The 17,179-nt window shown below is 45.0% G+C and overlaps 1 pseudogene; it reads left to right on the forward strand.

The window, feature by feature from the left end:
* LOC136626714 (zinc finger protein 850-like) overlaps positions 1–17,179 on the forward strand; it is a 74,802-nt pseudogene that overhangs the window by 44,867 nt on the left and 12,756 nt on the right.

Here is a 17,179-nt window from a genome sequence, read left to right on the forward strand (position 1 = left end):
ATTTTTAAATATTGACCCTGGGAACATGGACAAAAGTGTCATCTCTCAGGTGATATCAATTGAAGTTCTACATACCACTCTATATAAGCTTAAGATGTCCTTCCATAAGGGAGCTATAAGCGGAGACTCCCACCAAATGTACAACATTGAACCAGAGTCTGACAAGTACCTCCAGCATTGTTCTGATGCAGAGGGAAACATTTTGTGTAGTTTGGTTGGGGTTCTGTACAATTGTGAGACTATTTTAAAGTTGAACTCTTGTAGCCTACTTGATGCAGTCATTTTAAGGGACAGTATATAGGATTTAGACCAGAGCTCTCCAGAGAAAACGCTACCCAATGCTCTCTCACCCATGTCCCCACCCAGCTAAGTTCAAAGCTCTGTCTGTTTATATAGTAGCAATCCATAGACTAGAGACATCGCATGTGTAGATGCTACAGGGGCGATACATAGCTTCTTAAAAGGAGTAAGATCTACTGTTAAATCTGTGATCTAAATTATAAAGGGTTTATAAATAGATCAAAAATTTCATCTGGGGTTGCTGAAATCTGAATTTGTAAATATTTTAGGTGTTGGGTTAAACTAGCTGTATGCTGTATGTAGCAAATTCCTGTAAAATCACAGAAAGGCCTATTCTAGGATTTGGGACATATATTAAAAGATCATCTGCAAAAATGGACAGCTTATGCTCCTGTTTCCCTATTGTAACTCCTTTGACTGAAGCATTACGTCTGAGAGCGTTGGCCAAGAATTCCATCGCTATATATAGATAAAGTGATAAGGGGCACCCCTGTCATAATCCATTCCTGATCGGGAAGGGGGGTGACAGATGCCCATTGACTCGTATCTGTTCTGATGCATTATGGTAGGTAACCCTGTCAATTAATGATAGGCTTTTTTTAATGGTGCTTTCTTGGGCCTCCCTGCACAGGACAAAACTTTTCCCAGTTTAGGAGTAACAATTATTTGAGCCTGTAGGGCTTGTGGTGGGAAAGGGCAACCCTAAGAGAATGCATTAAATGCTTTTAATAAGGGGTCTGAAAGCAGCTCTCCAAACATTTTAAAGAATCTGGGGGTGAAACCACCAAATCTGGGACTTTTCCCAGTCTTTAGGGTTTCTAAGACCTGTTTAAGTTCATCTGTGTCAAAGTCGCGATCAATAGGGTCTTCCTAACATGGTTCGGGAAAATTGCAAGAGTAGTGTCTTTAAATTTAATAGGGCCCCTTTCTTTAAGCTTTCTCAATATCTCCTATTTCTCCCTGAAGAGGTGGATCCTGCAAAGTACATTGCGTGTCTGGGAAGTATCTGATGGTTTCGGGCCTAAGGATCTGTGGATTCCATCAATCTCCACAGGTTTTTCCAGCGGGCATTGCAAGAGATCTCCAAAACATATATGTGCCCAGTCCTCCAACTGTGCGGACACAACCTCCCCAGGTAGACCTCTGATACGTATGTTATTACGCCTGTGTAGATTTTCAATGTCATCCAGGTGTGTTTAGGATATCCGAGGTTTGGTTAGCATTCTTGTTGAATATAGTAGGGTGATCATTGATATGTGTATATATCTGATCTTGTATCTCCTCTGCTTCTACTAGATGATGGCCTATGTGTGGTATTTCTCTTTCCAATCCCACTCATCTTCCCCTCCATACAGCGAGGGGTTAGTTGTGTGTCCCTCTGCTGAGCTGTGTAGTGGAGAGGAATTAGTGGTTGAGGGAGACCATTGCTGAAGCTGCGGGGATGGAAGTGCTATGGAGTGTGAGGGGTTAAGTTGGCTCCTGGTGCTTTCAGCTACAGGGAAGAAGCCTCTGCATGCCTGCAGAGTTATTATCTCTGCCTCCCCCTGCTGTGCTGTGTCTGTCCCTGCAGACATCTCCCCATGGGCTGAGTGTGATAAGCCCCACACTTGTGGAGGTCCTGGTCTCCAGTATTGTTGTATATTGACGCCTCCAGAAGCTAGGGGTTGAGCTGGGTTAACAGGAGTTAACACCCCCAGACAAGCCCCTAGCTTCCGATTGGCAGTCAATTGCAATCTGCAGAGACTCTAACAATGTGGGGTCCCTGCTGCTTTGTGTGCTCAGCCTTCTGCACTGTCACCCACAGCCCCAGAGTCTGTGTTCCTGTCCCCCCAGCACTGATCTGTCACCCTCAACCCTGGAGTCTGTGTCCCCATCCCCCCAGCACTGATGAGCGCTGCCATGGTATGTGAGCCGCTGGGGAGAAAACAGTCACAGTGGCGGACGGCTTTTGCAGCAAAGCTGGCCTGATGAGTGACAGGAGCAATAGCATTGACTGAGCGAAGCAGCGTCAGCAGTAACAATCAGATGAGCAGAGCAGCGCCAGTGGGCACAAGATGAATGCAGCAGTGGCAGCGGCAACACTACCAGTTGAGCAGCAGTGTCGAGGATCAGCACAGCAGCAGCGGTGGTCACAGTCCAATGGACAGAATGCCATGAGCAGAGTAGTGGCTGGGACCAGAGTCACTTCAGCGGAGGGACCCACTACATCGCGGCCCACACTCTTTGCAGCAGTAGCAGGGTGGTGAGTAATGAGCAGAGCAGCAGTTCTAGGCAGAGGATGAGCGCTGCAGCGGCAGCGGCCAGAGTCCAACGAGCGGAGAATCGGCCACAGTCGGTTGACCAGAACAGCCCAGCGGAACAGCGGAGGTGGCTAGAGTGGCATGAGTGGAGTACCGGCGGTGGCCAGGGTCACTTCAGCGGAGGGACCCACTACATTGCGGCCCACAATATTTACAGCTGCAGCGGTACGGTGAGTAAGATAGCTGGGGGGGGGGGCACAGGACTGCACACTGACAACGAGCCATTCAGGAGCTAGGGGTGTGACAGGGCCATCCCACCATCTAAGCCCTGTCACACCCCTAGCTTCCAGTTGCGTGAAGATACAATAATACCCCGGGCTCCTGCCTGCCTCCTCCAGAAGGGGATGTTCAGATGTACCTGTTAGCTCTCTCTGTCCTGGAGACGCTGTGGCAGTCATCACATTCTGCTGTGCTGCACCTGCAGCGCTGTGAGCAGCCATCTTGGGTGCAGGGATCTGACTGCTCTGTCTGGGACCAGCTCCAAAGAAGTGAGCTATGGATCCAGAGCCGCCGTCCTCTGTTGCCCTCTGTGTTAAGGGTTGCTTCCGACCTTCAATCTTGCCAGGTTGGTGCCATAAGGATGCCTATTAAGGCTGTAGATTTCCAGGTTAACAGGAAAGTGTCCTTCTCTGCCATCAGCCAAGTCACCCCTTCGCCACCCCCAGGGGAGAAACTATAAATGTCTGGACAATGTTGAAAATGTTTACAGCTGAATCAAGTCTTCTTGGACATCAGAGAAGTCACTCAGGAGAGAAACCATTTTCACATCCTGAAGGTGGGGAATATTTTACTTGGAAGTCAAATCCTTTTGACTATCGAAAAACTCACATAAGAAAACTATGTTAATGAGTTTTGCAAATGCAGCGCTCACAAATCTCATCTTGTTAAACATCAAATAACTTATCAGGAGAGAAGACATTTTCCTTTTTTTTCAACTGATAAAATAGTACAAGAAAAAAAATCCAAGATTAAAAGTGAAAGCGAAGTCACATGTATAACAAGATGATCAAGAAATCTATACAGCCGCCAACTAATGTCTGTTATCTAAAAATCACCTAGAACCCAGATGACACATCTATAGTGTATACCAACCATGTATAGAGAATATTTCCCATTAATATATATAACATAGTCTAAGAAGTAGGAATATATTATGAAATTGCCCTAATAACACTCCGGGTCAGACAAACACAATTATAATTCCCAAAGGCAATACTTATGGGTATTTTTTGCTTTTGACAATTAGAATTGTGTTGAAGTCTAAAAACGTGTTACCAATCACTAATAAATGTGTAAAACCTTACATGCTTGTGTTCTATAAATGGTAAGCTATCACCTCAGACCTCTGGAGATGAGAGGGAACTGGTAGGTGTTATGTGTAGAAATAGTGAGGAGAGAACTGTAAGGTTCCCGGACTTTGTGGAACTAGTTGGGACACTTTCTGGTTTTCAAAAATATAATTTCCTTGGAGATCATCAATGTTGTGTGCATGTAATTTTGACAATCAAACTGAGTTAGCAGGAGTAGAAAAAGGTCAGAGGTGCAGGGGGAAGCATCCAGGTCAGGTGTTAGGAGGGGTGGGGAGGATGTTCATTATGATAGAGGAACCAGGTTTCATTTTTTGGGTGACCCTTCTCGGATTTCAGCTTGGACAACCCTTTTAGTTCCTTCGCTAAGTATGGAGAGCGCCCCCTGCTCACAGAGTCAAGTAGTGGCAGATGTCTTTCAAGGGGTAGCTGGGTCATCTGGCTTGTCCAGTAGTTCCCATGCTTCTGGGCAGTCTGCTTGGTCAGCAGGACAAAAAACAGGACAATTCAACAAAGTCTAATGCATTTGCTGGGAACTGTAAATTTAAGCACATATGTTCCCACAGTAATGGGACTTCCCATGAAGCAGCCTGTTGCTTTAGGAAAGGAAAGGAAGGAGGAACATCTAATTTTGGGCAAAGGGACAGCTCCGGTGAAACTTCCAGTGATGGTCCCATTTCTAAATACCTGAAAATTCAATAAGCTTTAATAACCCTTTACAAAACCTTTGTGAACGTCCTGCCTGGTCCTATGCCCAGGGATTCAACAAACTTTGTCTACAATTGACAATAAAAACCTATACACGTATACTACTGAAGGTAGCCGGGAGACAGGAGATGCCACCGGGGACCCTGGTGAGCGGTCCCCGGGCCTGTGATTGCCGGTATCCATTGGATACCGGCGATCACGAAAAAGCGTTAAGTTTTAAAAAAGTAAATGTTTCAGCTGCCCTCATGGATCGGATCCATGAGGGCAGCTGAAAATACTCACCCCCGTCCTCCACGATGTCCCCGGCGATCTGGAGCCGCCACGGGCTTCTGCACATGCGCGCCAAGGGGAAAATGACGGCGCATGTGCAGAAGCACCGGGAAATTTAAAAATCCCCTGTCTCCCGGCTACCTTCAGTAGCCGGGAGACAGGAGATGTCACCGCGTAGTGCGGTCCCGGGGCACGTGATCGCCGGTATCCAACGGATACCGGCGATCACAAAAAAGTTGCTAAAAAGTTGAAGTTTCATCTCCCCTCATAGATCGGATGCATGAGGGGAGATGAAAATGCTCCCCTAAGGTCCCCCAAAGCCCCCCCAAAACACAGGGCATTACCCTCTACTGCACATGCGCCGAACAAAATGGCGGCACATGCGCAGTAGAAGCCAAAGCCAAAGTGGCATTTGGCTTAGTAACATGCAGGGACCAAAGTGATTGGTCCCTGCTGACATGGGTGGCTGTGATAAACCTATCACAGCCATCCATGTCATTTGTTTAGTAAATATGGCACACGATTAGTCTGGCGTATCTCTCCCCTGTCACTCAGAGTGATTTGTGACAGGAGAGAGATAGCTGAGAAAAATCGTGCGCCATATAGTGAGTTAAAAAAAGAAAAAAAAAACGTTATTACCCGCCTTCACCTTCCCTCATACCCCAATTACCCCATTTTATCCCTGTCCACTTTTTTGGGGGCTATTTTTTTTGTCTACCCCCATTAAAAAATTTTTAAATAAAATGGAGCGTAGGCGCTACACCGCTGAGCAAGCGTACGCGCTGCTCTTTGCTTCAAGCTCCGGTAGCGATGCTACCAGTGAGTCGGAGGAGGAGTTTTTTTTTGAGAGTGACGACTCTACCTCTAGCGCTATGGAGGTAGAGGAAGTTGTTGGGGCAGCGGGGCCAAGTTATGTGGCGCCCGCCACTGCGTGGAGTTCTGCAAGTTTATTTGCGCCCCGCATCCCAGAATTTTAAGCGGCTCCAGGCGTCAATCTGGACGTCGCAAAGTTTACACCATTTAATTTTTAAAATTAGTTTTATTACCGATGGTGTCCTGGAGTTAATTGTCCAGCAGACAAATACGTACGCTGGACAATACGTGACCGCGCACCCCACGTCGGTTTATAGATGTCCCTGAGCTAAAAAAATTTTTAGGACTTGTTCTGCTAATGGGACTCGTAAAAAAGTCATCAGTACGGTCCTATTGGTCCATGAGCGCCAATCACGCGATGCCCGTATTTGCTTCAATAATGCCCCGATGCAGATATGAAAATATTCTGCGTTTTTTACATTTCGCCAATAATGCCCAAATCCCTCCGAGAAGTGACCCGGCGTATGATAGACTGGGCAAATTAAGGCCCCTTATATCGCTATTAAGAGATGCCTTTAAAAACATTTATACCCCCCCAAAAAAATCTGGCGGTGGATGAGTCACTGATGAGTTTTAAAGGCCGTTTATCTTTTCGCCAGTTTATTACCTCAAAACGCGCAAGATATGGCATCAAGCTTTATAAAATCTGTGAGAGCGCAACAGGTTATACTTGCGATTTTTTTATTTATGAGGGCAGGGATCGACAATTAAATCCCCCCAACTGTCCTGAAGACAGTGGCGTCAACGGGAAAATTGTGTGGGAGTTCGTGGGCTCTTTTTAAATAAAGGGTACCACATATATACTGACAACTATTATACGAGCATCCTGCTTTTTAGAGCGTTACACGCCGCAGGTACAGGGGCCTGTGGAACTATCCGCAAAAATAGGTTAGGGTTCCGACAACCCCTTGTTTCCAGGCATGTAGACAAAGGAGCGTCTTACGCACTGGCCTATGTCCCCTTGCTGGCAGTAAAATGGCGTGACAGAAAGGACGTTTTTATGCTGTCCACTGTGCACGCAGACACCTCCGTACTGTTAGGGAGAGGGGGGCTGCAGCGGAGAAAATTAAACTGGTCTGCGTCACAGAATATAATAAATTCATGGGGCGTCGATCTGTCAGACCAAGCTCTACAGCCCTACCTTGTGAAACGTAAAACGCGAGCTTGGTATAAGAAGGTAGTGATCTACCTGATACAGATCGCTAAGTATAACGCGCACGTAATTTTTAAATCGCCCGGGGGCATGCTGAGCTTCCTACAGTTTCAGGAGGAGCTCATAGAGAATCTTTTATTTGAGACCACCACACCTAAGGATGCATTGCAATCCGAGGAGGTGCGAAGGCTCACAGAGCGCCATTTTATGAATCCCATCCCTGAGACTGCGGGCAAAAAATACCCCCCAAAAAAGTGTTGCGTCTACACTTAGCAAGGGAGGAGGAGAGATACGCATTTTTATTGCCCCATGTGCCCATCCCACACAGTCCCTTGTAATGACCCCTGCTTTGAAATTTATCATACAGTTTTACATTATTAATTTTATTTCACATATAAGAAACGCCAAAAGGGGGTGTGAGGAGGGGGGTGTCTTTTTAGGGAATCAATTTTACTTTCATTAGTCCGTCTCCCCAGTTTTTCCTGCTTGAAACAAAGAAAACAGTCCTAAAAGTGACAAATTTGGTGAAAAAAATGAAATCACATTTATATTTCACTCGCATTATAATTATTAAAAAAAATAAAAATGTAGTGTCAGAATGCCCAGTACACCCCTAGATAAATTAGCTAAGGGGTCTTGATGTCAATATTGGGTCACTTGTGAGGGGCATTTTATTATTTTGGCAGTTTATTGTCTCTACTAGTGTGCAATGAGGCCTGTAAATTATTCAGTTGCGCCCTAAAATCAAACGGGTGCTCCATACACTATAGGCCTAGCAATGCGCCCTCTAAGAAGATTGGGGCTACAATGGGTATGTTTCTGAACAGAGGACAAACAGGGGTATCCATTTTGGTGTGCAAGTCTTAATTCATATATGTACTGTACAAAAAAAACTGCTTTTAAAATGACAGAATTACCAAAAAAAATGAAAATCGTAATTATTTTCTTCTGCTTGGCTTAGATTCATTCAAAAACCGTGAAGTCAAAAAAGAGATTGTACCTCTAGATAAATTCGTTAAGGGGTCTAGTTTTCAAAATGTGGTCACTTGGGAGGGTTCTCCGTTGTTTTGGTCACTCAAGGGCTCTATAAGTGTACAATAGAGCCTAAATCTCCTTCAAGCAAAATTTCTGTTCCAAAAGCCAACGGTTGCTCTTTTAATTTTGGGCCCCATTGTGCATACAGACGTAAGATTAGGGCCACAATGGGTATGTTTCTGAGCAAAGGTCAAACAGAGGTATCCATTTTGGGGTGCAAGTCTTAATTCATATATGTGCTGTAGAAAAAAAACTGCTTTTAAAATGACAGAATTACCAAAAAAATGAAAATCGTAATTTTTTTCTTCTGCTTGGCTTAGATTCATTCAAAAGCCGTGAAGTCAAAAAAGAAATCGCACCCCTACATAAATTCATTAAGGGGTCTAGTTTTCAAAATGGGGTCACTTGTGGAGGTTCTCCATCGTTTTGGTCACAAGGGCTCTACAAGTGTACAATAGGGCCTAAATCTCCTTCAAGAAAAATTTCTGTTCCGAAAGCCACCGGTTGCTCTTTTCATTTTGGGCCCCGTTGTGCATACAGACGTAAGATTAGGGCCACAATGGGTATGTTTCTGACCAAAGGACAAACAGGAGTATCCATTTTAGGGTGCAAGTCTTCATTCATATATGTGCTGTACAAATAAAACGGCTTTTAAAATGACAGAAGTACCAAAAAAATGAAAATCGTAATTTTTTCCTTCTGCTTGGCTTAGATTCATTCAAAAACCGTGCAGTCAAAAAAGACATCGTACCCCTAGATAAATTCGTTAAGGGGTCTACTTTTCAAAATGGGGTCACTTCTCCATCGTTTTGGTCACTCAAAGGCTCTACAAGTGTGCAATAGGGCTTAAATCTCATTCAAGCAAAATTTCTGTTTCAAAAGCTACCAGTTGCTCCTTTCATTTTGGGCCCCATTGTGCATACAGACGTAATAGTAGGGCCACAATGGGTATGTTTCTGAGCACGGGACAAACAGGGGTATCCATTCTGGGGTGCAAATCCTCATTTTCATGTGTACTATAGAAAAAAGTCCTGTCTTTAAAATGACATATTTGCAAAAATATGAAATTTTTGTTTTTCTCTTCTAAATTGCATTGACTCCAGAAAAAAAACTGTGGGGTTAAAATACTCATGACATCCCTCAGTGAATACATTAAGGGTTGTACTTTTTAAAATGGCGTCACTTGTGGGGGTATCTATCATTTTGACTCCTGTGAGCCTTTCCAATCTTGGCTTGGTGTAGGAAAACAAAGTGTTCCTCAAAATGCTGAAAAGTAATGTTAAATTTGTACGTCTCCTAAATGGTTAAAAAAAACCAAAAGTTTTTCCATTGTGCACCCAAAATAAAGTAAACGGATGGAAATATATATCTTAGCAAAAATTTCTATATTATGTTTGCACATATTTGAGATATTGCAGTTGGAAATGTGAAAAAATGACGATTTTTTCAAACTTTTTCCAATTTTGGCGCTTTTAATAAATAAACACAAATTCTATCGGTCCTTTTTTTTTTCCTAAATGAAGTACAACATGTGGCGATAAAACACTGTCAGAATCGCTTGGATATGCAAAACCTTTCTGGTGTTTTTCCATGTTAAAGTGACACGTCAGATTTGCAAAATTTGGCCTGGTCATTAAGGCGCAAACAGGCTTGGTCACTAAGGGGTTAATTATGGGAAACTCAGTAAAAGCTAAAATAAATTCTACAAGAAGCCCCGGAACTCTACGAGAAGGCAGTGGACAGACATCGCAAAACTCTCTCCAACCTTCAAGGTGGGTGAAAAGGTTTGGCTGTCTACAAATATGCAAAAATTAATTTGCCCTCCCCCTAATGGGGTCAAAAGTTTATTGGCCCTTTTCAGATTGCTACCAAATTTGGCCCTGTTGCCTTTCACTTGAAACTTGCTGAAGGCTAAAGATTCATCCAGTATTCCATGTGTCACTGCTCAAACCGTTTTATGGCAACACCTTTCCTGTAAGAAGCCAGCCACCACCTCCACCCGTGAAGGTCCAGGGTGAAGAGAAGTTTCTGGTGGACAGAACCCTGGACTCCAGAACAAATAGCAATGGAAGGCGTATGGCCAGGACAAAGACTTGTGGAATCGTGCTCCCTGGCTCACAGATGAGGTTCACCGTAGATACCAGATGTCCGGGACTTGAACCTTGGTCCTTCTGCACTCCAGGTGATTGCTCTGCCCATTAAGCAATCAGCTTGTTTAACAACTCCCCTGCTAAATCTGTTCCAATTCCTTGCTACTCCTAACCCAGCACCTGTTTGTCCACCATATATAACCTAGCTGGGCATTCATCTAGCAAGATTATTATGCTCCTAGCCAGTAGTCAAGCTCTTCCACCAACCTCTGGCTTCCCTGACTACGCTAGCCACTGGTTCTCTATACTGCGAACTGATACCTACCCATGTACTGTGCAGGTTTTGCAGGTGTGGGTAATTGTCAGAGCTATTTAGTTTGGCTTGATGCTGAGCTAAATTGCTGTTGAATCTTCAGTCTACCTCTGACTGTGGTCACAGTCAGAGATTGGTCCTGGATATCTTATTTGCCTGCTGCATCTCAAAGCTAAGTCTGCGATTGTTTTGTTTTCTATATTGTTTCTTATGTTATTCCCCTGTCCCATGTAGGGTTAACTAAGGGCCGAGGTACAAGCTCAAGTACGTCCTTGTCAGGACAAATTGCCTGCATTTAGGCAGGTCCCGCCCCTGTGTTTGTTTAGATAGGAATAGAGTTCCCATGTTTTGAAACACTTTGTGTGCATTTGCGTGAGATCTGCAGGTTACTGGGTGGACAAGACATATTCAACAGCGCATACTTACTCAGTGGGATTCATGTTTACATTTGAGATGGATCCCATTGAGGTTTTGTGAGCTAAGGGCGCTGACCATTGATGTCGCTGAGCTTAAACAGCGGCATCTGATTTTGGCAGCTCTGGGAAAGGAGCCTAAACGTGATCTACCTGACCAATTCTCTGGAAACAGGCAGGAATTTATTTCCTTTAGAGGTTCTGTGCCTGTGTTTGTTTAGATAGGGATAGATTGTGTGAGATCTCTGGGTTTTGGATAATAAGCCTTTTGGATAATAAGCCTTTTCCTACCTACTGATAGGCGGGGTTTCTTTTCTGGTCTACCAAATGAAACATCTCTCACAGATGGGGGTATCTAAGGGAGATACCAAATGCAAGTATATGGATGCAGATAGTAGCAGTCAACCCCTGCACAAAGTACAGAAACTAGCAACCTGTATAGGAGCAGAGCGACCAGTCTGTCTCTGGACCGTGGTTAACGAACCACAACACCGTCATGACCGACAAGCTGTGACAGTACCTACCCTCCAAGGGGGGGCCTCAAGACCAGGATTCTGTCTGAAAGTTTTTCCTAACTGATCCACTTTGACATCAGCGGCTGGAACCCGTGTCCTCTCCTTTGGACTGTACCTTTGCCAATACTGTAATGATTTCCTGGCTCGACAAGATTTGACGATCCTGCGTATCTTGAATTGAAAATTCTCATTGACCATCACTGGAGAAGGAGATGACCCATGCACCGGATTAACAGACTTCCTAAATAAAGATTTGTGGAACACGTCAGTCATTTTTAACGCGCTGGTAAACTCCAACCTGAATGACACATTAATGATTAATGCTTTCCTTTATTTTGGAAGTTTGGAAGATGGTTGCTTAAGCTTCATGCTTTTATTAGACAATTGACGCAATCTTCCACTTGATAATTAACCCCCTCCGACTGATTATTATGCTATGATAAAATAGGATATTATGATCTGTTCTTCAAAGCAAATTCTGATAGAGGTAAATACCCCAATCAGCCCTCCTTATTTATCATTACCAAAATACCGCAGGTACCTCTACAAGACTCTGGTTACACCGTTCCATCTGACCATTTGTTTCTGAATGTTAAGCAGAAGACAAGGACAGCTGTACTACAACCGGCGACACACAAAGAACCAGAACCTAGATACAGGCTGCACATCCTGGTTGGAGACCATATTAGATGGCACCCTGTGTAACCTAACGTGAGCTATGAACAATTTAGCCAGGAAGACTAGGCAGAGCAATAAAATCACACACCTTGCTGAATCGATCAACCACCCCCCAAATAACAGCTTTTTCTCATCAGAAGGAAAGTCAGTGATGAAATACATGGACAGATGGGACCAAAGTTTTTCAGAAACAGGGAGGTGCAGCAACTTCCCGGCAGGGAGACTCCAAGCCGATTTGGCTCCAGCACAAACTTTACAAGTGGAAACATAAATGGTGTTAAAGATGGCCACGAAAAGATTCTAGTTACCAACCTTTGAATATTATTAATCCCTGGATGCCCTGCCAGAACGAAACTATGAATTTCAGAGAGTACTTGAAGCCTCAGATGTAGTGAAACCAAAGTACCACTCCTTCGGACAGAATACTTGCCAGGGGTTTGTCAGAGTTGACTGGGACAAAATTCCTAGAGGGCTCTATGTGATCACAAAGTCAAAACGAGAAAAGAATAACGACTACCGCACCTGCCTTGTTTCTTAGCCAAATATATCAGATTTTTGTCATCCATAAAAAATGTCACCTTACACGGAGTCCCTTCAAGGATATGTCATCAGTCCGTGAGTGTTTAATAGCCAACAGCTCTCTGTAACCTATGTCATAATTTTGTTCGGTGGAGGAAACTTTCTAAAAGAAAAAGCATAAGGGCCAAGAGTTTTCAACTCACTAGTGCCCTGAGACAGATCTGCTCCCACCCCGACCTCCGAGGCGTCTACCTACACCACAAAAGGTTTGGACGAATCCAGCTGTATAAGAATAGGAGCTGCTGCAAAACACCTTTAGAAGGCATTAAAAGTGTGTAACACATTCGGAAACCATTTAGAAAACAATGGTCTGCTGGCACCCTTGAACTGTTTTTCATGGAAGGGCTTTACATATAAGCCCTTCCCTGAAAAACAATCATTTTAGTGTAAAGAAAAAACAAAAAACGTACCCTCCGCCGCTGTCGTGTCCCCCACGGGGATGAAGAACACATCTGTCGCTTGCGGCAAAGGTTTCCTTCATCCCTGCTAGTAAAAATAATTCCCTACTGCTACATCAGCCAATCACAATCAGCTCTTTCAGCAGGCGGGGATTTTAAATCCGCCCCTGCTGATAGATCAGGACTGCAGAGCCAGGGGCAGCGCAAAGAAGACACGGCTGAGCCCCAGCAGCTGAACGGAGGTGAGTATGTATTTTTTTTGTTTTTTACTGTACTTTAATTGGTTTTTCAGGAAAGTGCTTATGTTTAAAGCTCTACTACAGCTGACATGTGTGACAGCTGCGGTAGGGAATTGAAGAATTCCTCTGCTGCATCTCTCACAGATGTAGCAGTAGGGAATTCTTTTTACTAGCGGGGATGAAGGAAACATCTGCCGCATGTGGCAGATGTGTTCTTCATCCCCGCGGGGGACACGGCAGTGGAGGGTAAATTTTTTGTTCTTATTTTACGCTACAATGATTGCTTATATGTAAAGCCCTTCCATGGAAAACAATTCAGGGATGCCGGCAGACCAATGTTTTCAATGGAGCCAACAGCCGCGGCTTCCTTACAAATAGTTGGGGGGGTGACAAAATTTTCTCGAGCACCCGAGTACCGCGTGGTGTTCGGCTCGAGTAACGAGTATTTCGAGTATGTTAATGCTCAAACAAGCATGCTTGCTCATCTCTAGCTATGAACAATTTAGCCAAAGTTTTTGCATTTGGAAGACCAGGCAAACCAATAAAATTACACACCTTGCTGAATTGATCATCCCCCCCCCCCCCCCCAAAAAAAAAGGCACAGGAAAATTAGGCCTACTAAGGAGGGTCTTAGCAAAAAGGACCAGCAGGGAGAATAACACCCAGGAAATTTGTGGGCCTAGAGGAAACTTCCCCTTAACCCCTAGGCCAAATCGTTTCCTGACTGAGATCCCTGGAGAGGACACACCTGAATAAAATGTCCAGTTTGGCAGCAGAAGAAGCGACCTCTGACCCCTCATTTCCACCTTCTCTCAGCTCCACCAATTGCATAGGTTCTTCTAAACCAGCGGACACCCCTGATGGGGCCAAAAATAGTTCACCAGTCCGCTCTCTTACTTGTCGACCAATCCGTATGGCTAATGACATAGCTTCATCCAGACTTCTAGAGGTGGGATATGAAACCAGCAGAACTTTAACCTAATCACATAATGCAAAACGAAATTGGCTCCGTAGCGCTGGGTCATTCCATTAAGTCTCGTTTGGCCACCGACAATATTCAGGGCAAAAATCCTCAATGGATGACTTACCCTGTAGCAAATTTTACTCTCAGCCAGAGATCTCCTATCGGGTCATCAGGATCAACCCCAAGGCAGCAAGAAAATTCTTCACAGATGATAAAGCCTCAGAAGTGGGTGGCAATGAGAAGGCCCGGACCTGAGGGTCTCCCTGCAGCCTAGAGATAACATCCCCCACACTCTGAGACTCATCAGCCGAGGAGATGGGGTGCGATGTGTAGTACAACTTGGAGGATTCTCTGAAAGCAACGAACTCCTGCCTTTACCGATCTGGCAAGTGTGGCTTAGACTCCTTCAGTGGTTAGATAATGCCCCAATGGCATCCATAGGAAAAGCAAGGCAAAAATAACCCCAGTGAGAAAATATAAAGGCTGCTTATCACGTCACATTCACAAGGCACACCTCACCGAGGACAACAAGCTGCAACATATACATGAGACAGATATATATATATAGCACCCCCCATGTATATTACACACACACACATATATATATAGAGCACCCTCCATGTACATTACACATACATATATATATAGTGCCCCACATGTATATTACACGCTCGGCTCGGCTCCACCCACTCTCTGAATACATCCTCACACAGCAGAGTCCTGCATCCACTGAGCGGAGAGACCTGGTCATGTGACCCCTTGTCTCCTCCCACACACTGATCACATGACGGTGACATCATCACAGGTCCTGTAAGCACAGAACAACCCCACGGCTCCTGTCCGGCTGCAGGTGGAGGTATGTGGGGGTCACAGCTTCCCCTTGTGGAGACACTGGGGAGGTGCAGGAGATTAGCGGCCATGTAACGCTCCTCTGGGGAGTCTGGGATGTACATAGGAGATGGTACAAGGCCTCTGCAGCGCCCCCTATTGTCAGGCCTGTAACATGACTGATAGAACGAGCGCTTTCCCCAAATCCCCACAAAATGCCCCTTTTTCTGCCTCCTGCGGCCCCAGAATCCCCCATGAGGTCTTTAGTCCTGGGAGCCCCTTCTGCTGAGCGGCTGCAGACGGACAGCAGCTTCTGCCGGCGCTCCGGAGGAGTCTTACCCCGTTCCTCGTGGCCGCCGGCTCACTGATGCTCTGGGGTTTGGGAGGTGCAGCCGCCGTCTCGTCGCTCCAGAATCTTCCGTCTTCTGAAACCAGTAAATCCCCCAGAACTTCTCGGCTCGCAGCTCCCGGCTGGATGTGCTGTTTGTAGCATTTAGCGGGAAGCGCTGGACACGTTTTGGCCGCCCGATCCTTCTTCAGCGGCCCGAAGAAATAGCAGATAACATGTATCTTCATAGCGTCATAAATCCCCTGGTTAACCCCTTCCTACTCCGAGGCTTACATGTACACACTGGGTGATGTTCTCACCCAGATGGCCTCCTGCTGCAGCAGCAGGGATCAGTGAGAACATCAATGCCCACAGTTAACCCCTTACATGACACAATCAATGTTGATCGCAGCATGTAAAAGGCTCACAGAAGAATAACCATGCAAACATGAAGGGCCAATGGGTCCCCATGGCAAATAAATGCCAGTCAATGGCATCCGGGTCTGTGATCACTAGGATAAGCTATGATGCGCTGCAGTACAGAAGTATAGCGGTGTATTATCAGAGCGATCATAGCCTCACCGGTTCATGTTCGCTCCAGGGACATAAATATATATGTATGTATATTAGTTTTGTTATCAAACCCTGCGGTAAAAATCCCATTATTTACCCAGTTCTTGTGTTCATCATCTTAGGGTACACGCACACCGACAATTTTTTATCCTTTTTCAGATCAAAAATCAATGCAAAAATCGGGTAACAAAACCACCCTTACATCTGATTGGGGGGAATTCACGTAGACTTGTTTGTTTATTCAGATGAATAGTCCAAGCAAAAAAATATTTAGCAGCATGTCCCGTTCTTGTCCGAATCTCAGCTGAGAACAGTACCTGTCACTGTGTGGTGTCCCGCACATCGGATGCACATGGATGGGATGGCCAAGTGCCGAGGATCTGGGGCAGAACTTTGCAAACGTCTGTGCGCATGTATCCTTAGGCCGCACTTACATCGGCGCGTGCAAGACTGATCCAGTAAACTCAGACCGAAACTGAACTCACCGACCTGCACATCAGATTTTCACCTGTGTGAATATACACGTTATTCAGATATTAATAGTAAAACATTCACAATGCCTCATATAAACATCACACAGCACGCCAGTGTGCGGCAACTTTGTTTTCAGTTCCATAGAAAATAATGAGCGATACCGGGCCAAAATTAGCTGCGATCTCTCTAACTCAAGCTCTTAGAGAAAAATCACTCATGTAAAATAATGGCTCTTTTCACGTGTGATTTGTGTTCATCTCGCAACACACAGAAATCGTACTGAAAATCGCCCGTGTAAATACACCCTTATTTATAGCCGTCTATGAATCTCCTATAATCCAGAGATTTGGGGTGGCTTACATTGTCTCGTCTTCTCTCCATTCAGGATCCTCGGCTGATATCTTCTATATCAGATAATATTCCTGATTGACCCGACAAGGATGGAGAGGAAGAGGGACAAGATGGCGGAGAGTATATTCAACCTCACCCTAGAGATACTCTTCCAGCTTACAGGAGAGGTGAGAGATTCTGGGGATGACGTCACGTTCCATCATTCTTATCTATGTCAGTCTCTGGTCACATCTACGGCAGAGGATTTACTGCCGATTCATCATAAATGCCGGGAAAAATAATAGAGCCGGTTGCTCTGGTAGAACGATGGAAACCCAACAGATCTATAAGGCAATTGGAGGTTGTTGGGGGTCATTATTGTCTGTCATCTAACAGAACCAAAACTCTGATCATTTTGTTCTTCTGCTCCTGTGATTCAGTAGAACAACGGAGATGATGAACACAGATGTGAGGAGAATCTTAATAATTGTTGGACATTACTGGAGACATG

Source organism: Eleutherodactylus coqui, chromosome 4 (genome assembly GCF_035609145.1).
Source record: "Eleutherodactylus coqui strain aEleCoq1 chromosome 4, aEleCoq1.hap1, whole genome shotgun sequence".
Taxonomy (NCBI): Eukaryota; Metazoa; Chordata; class Amphibia; order Anura; family Eleutherodactylidae; genus Eleutherodactylus; species Eleutherodactylus coqui.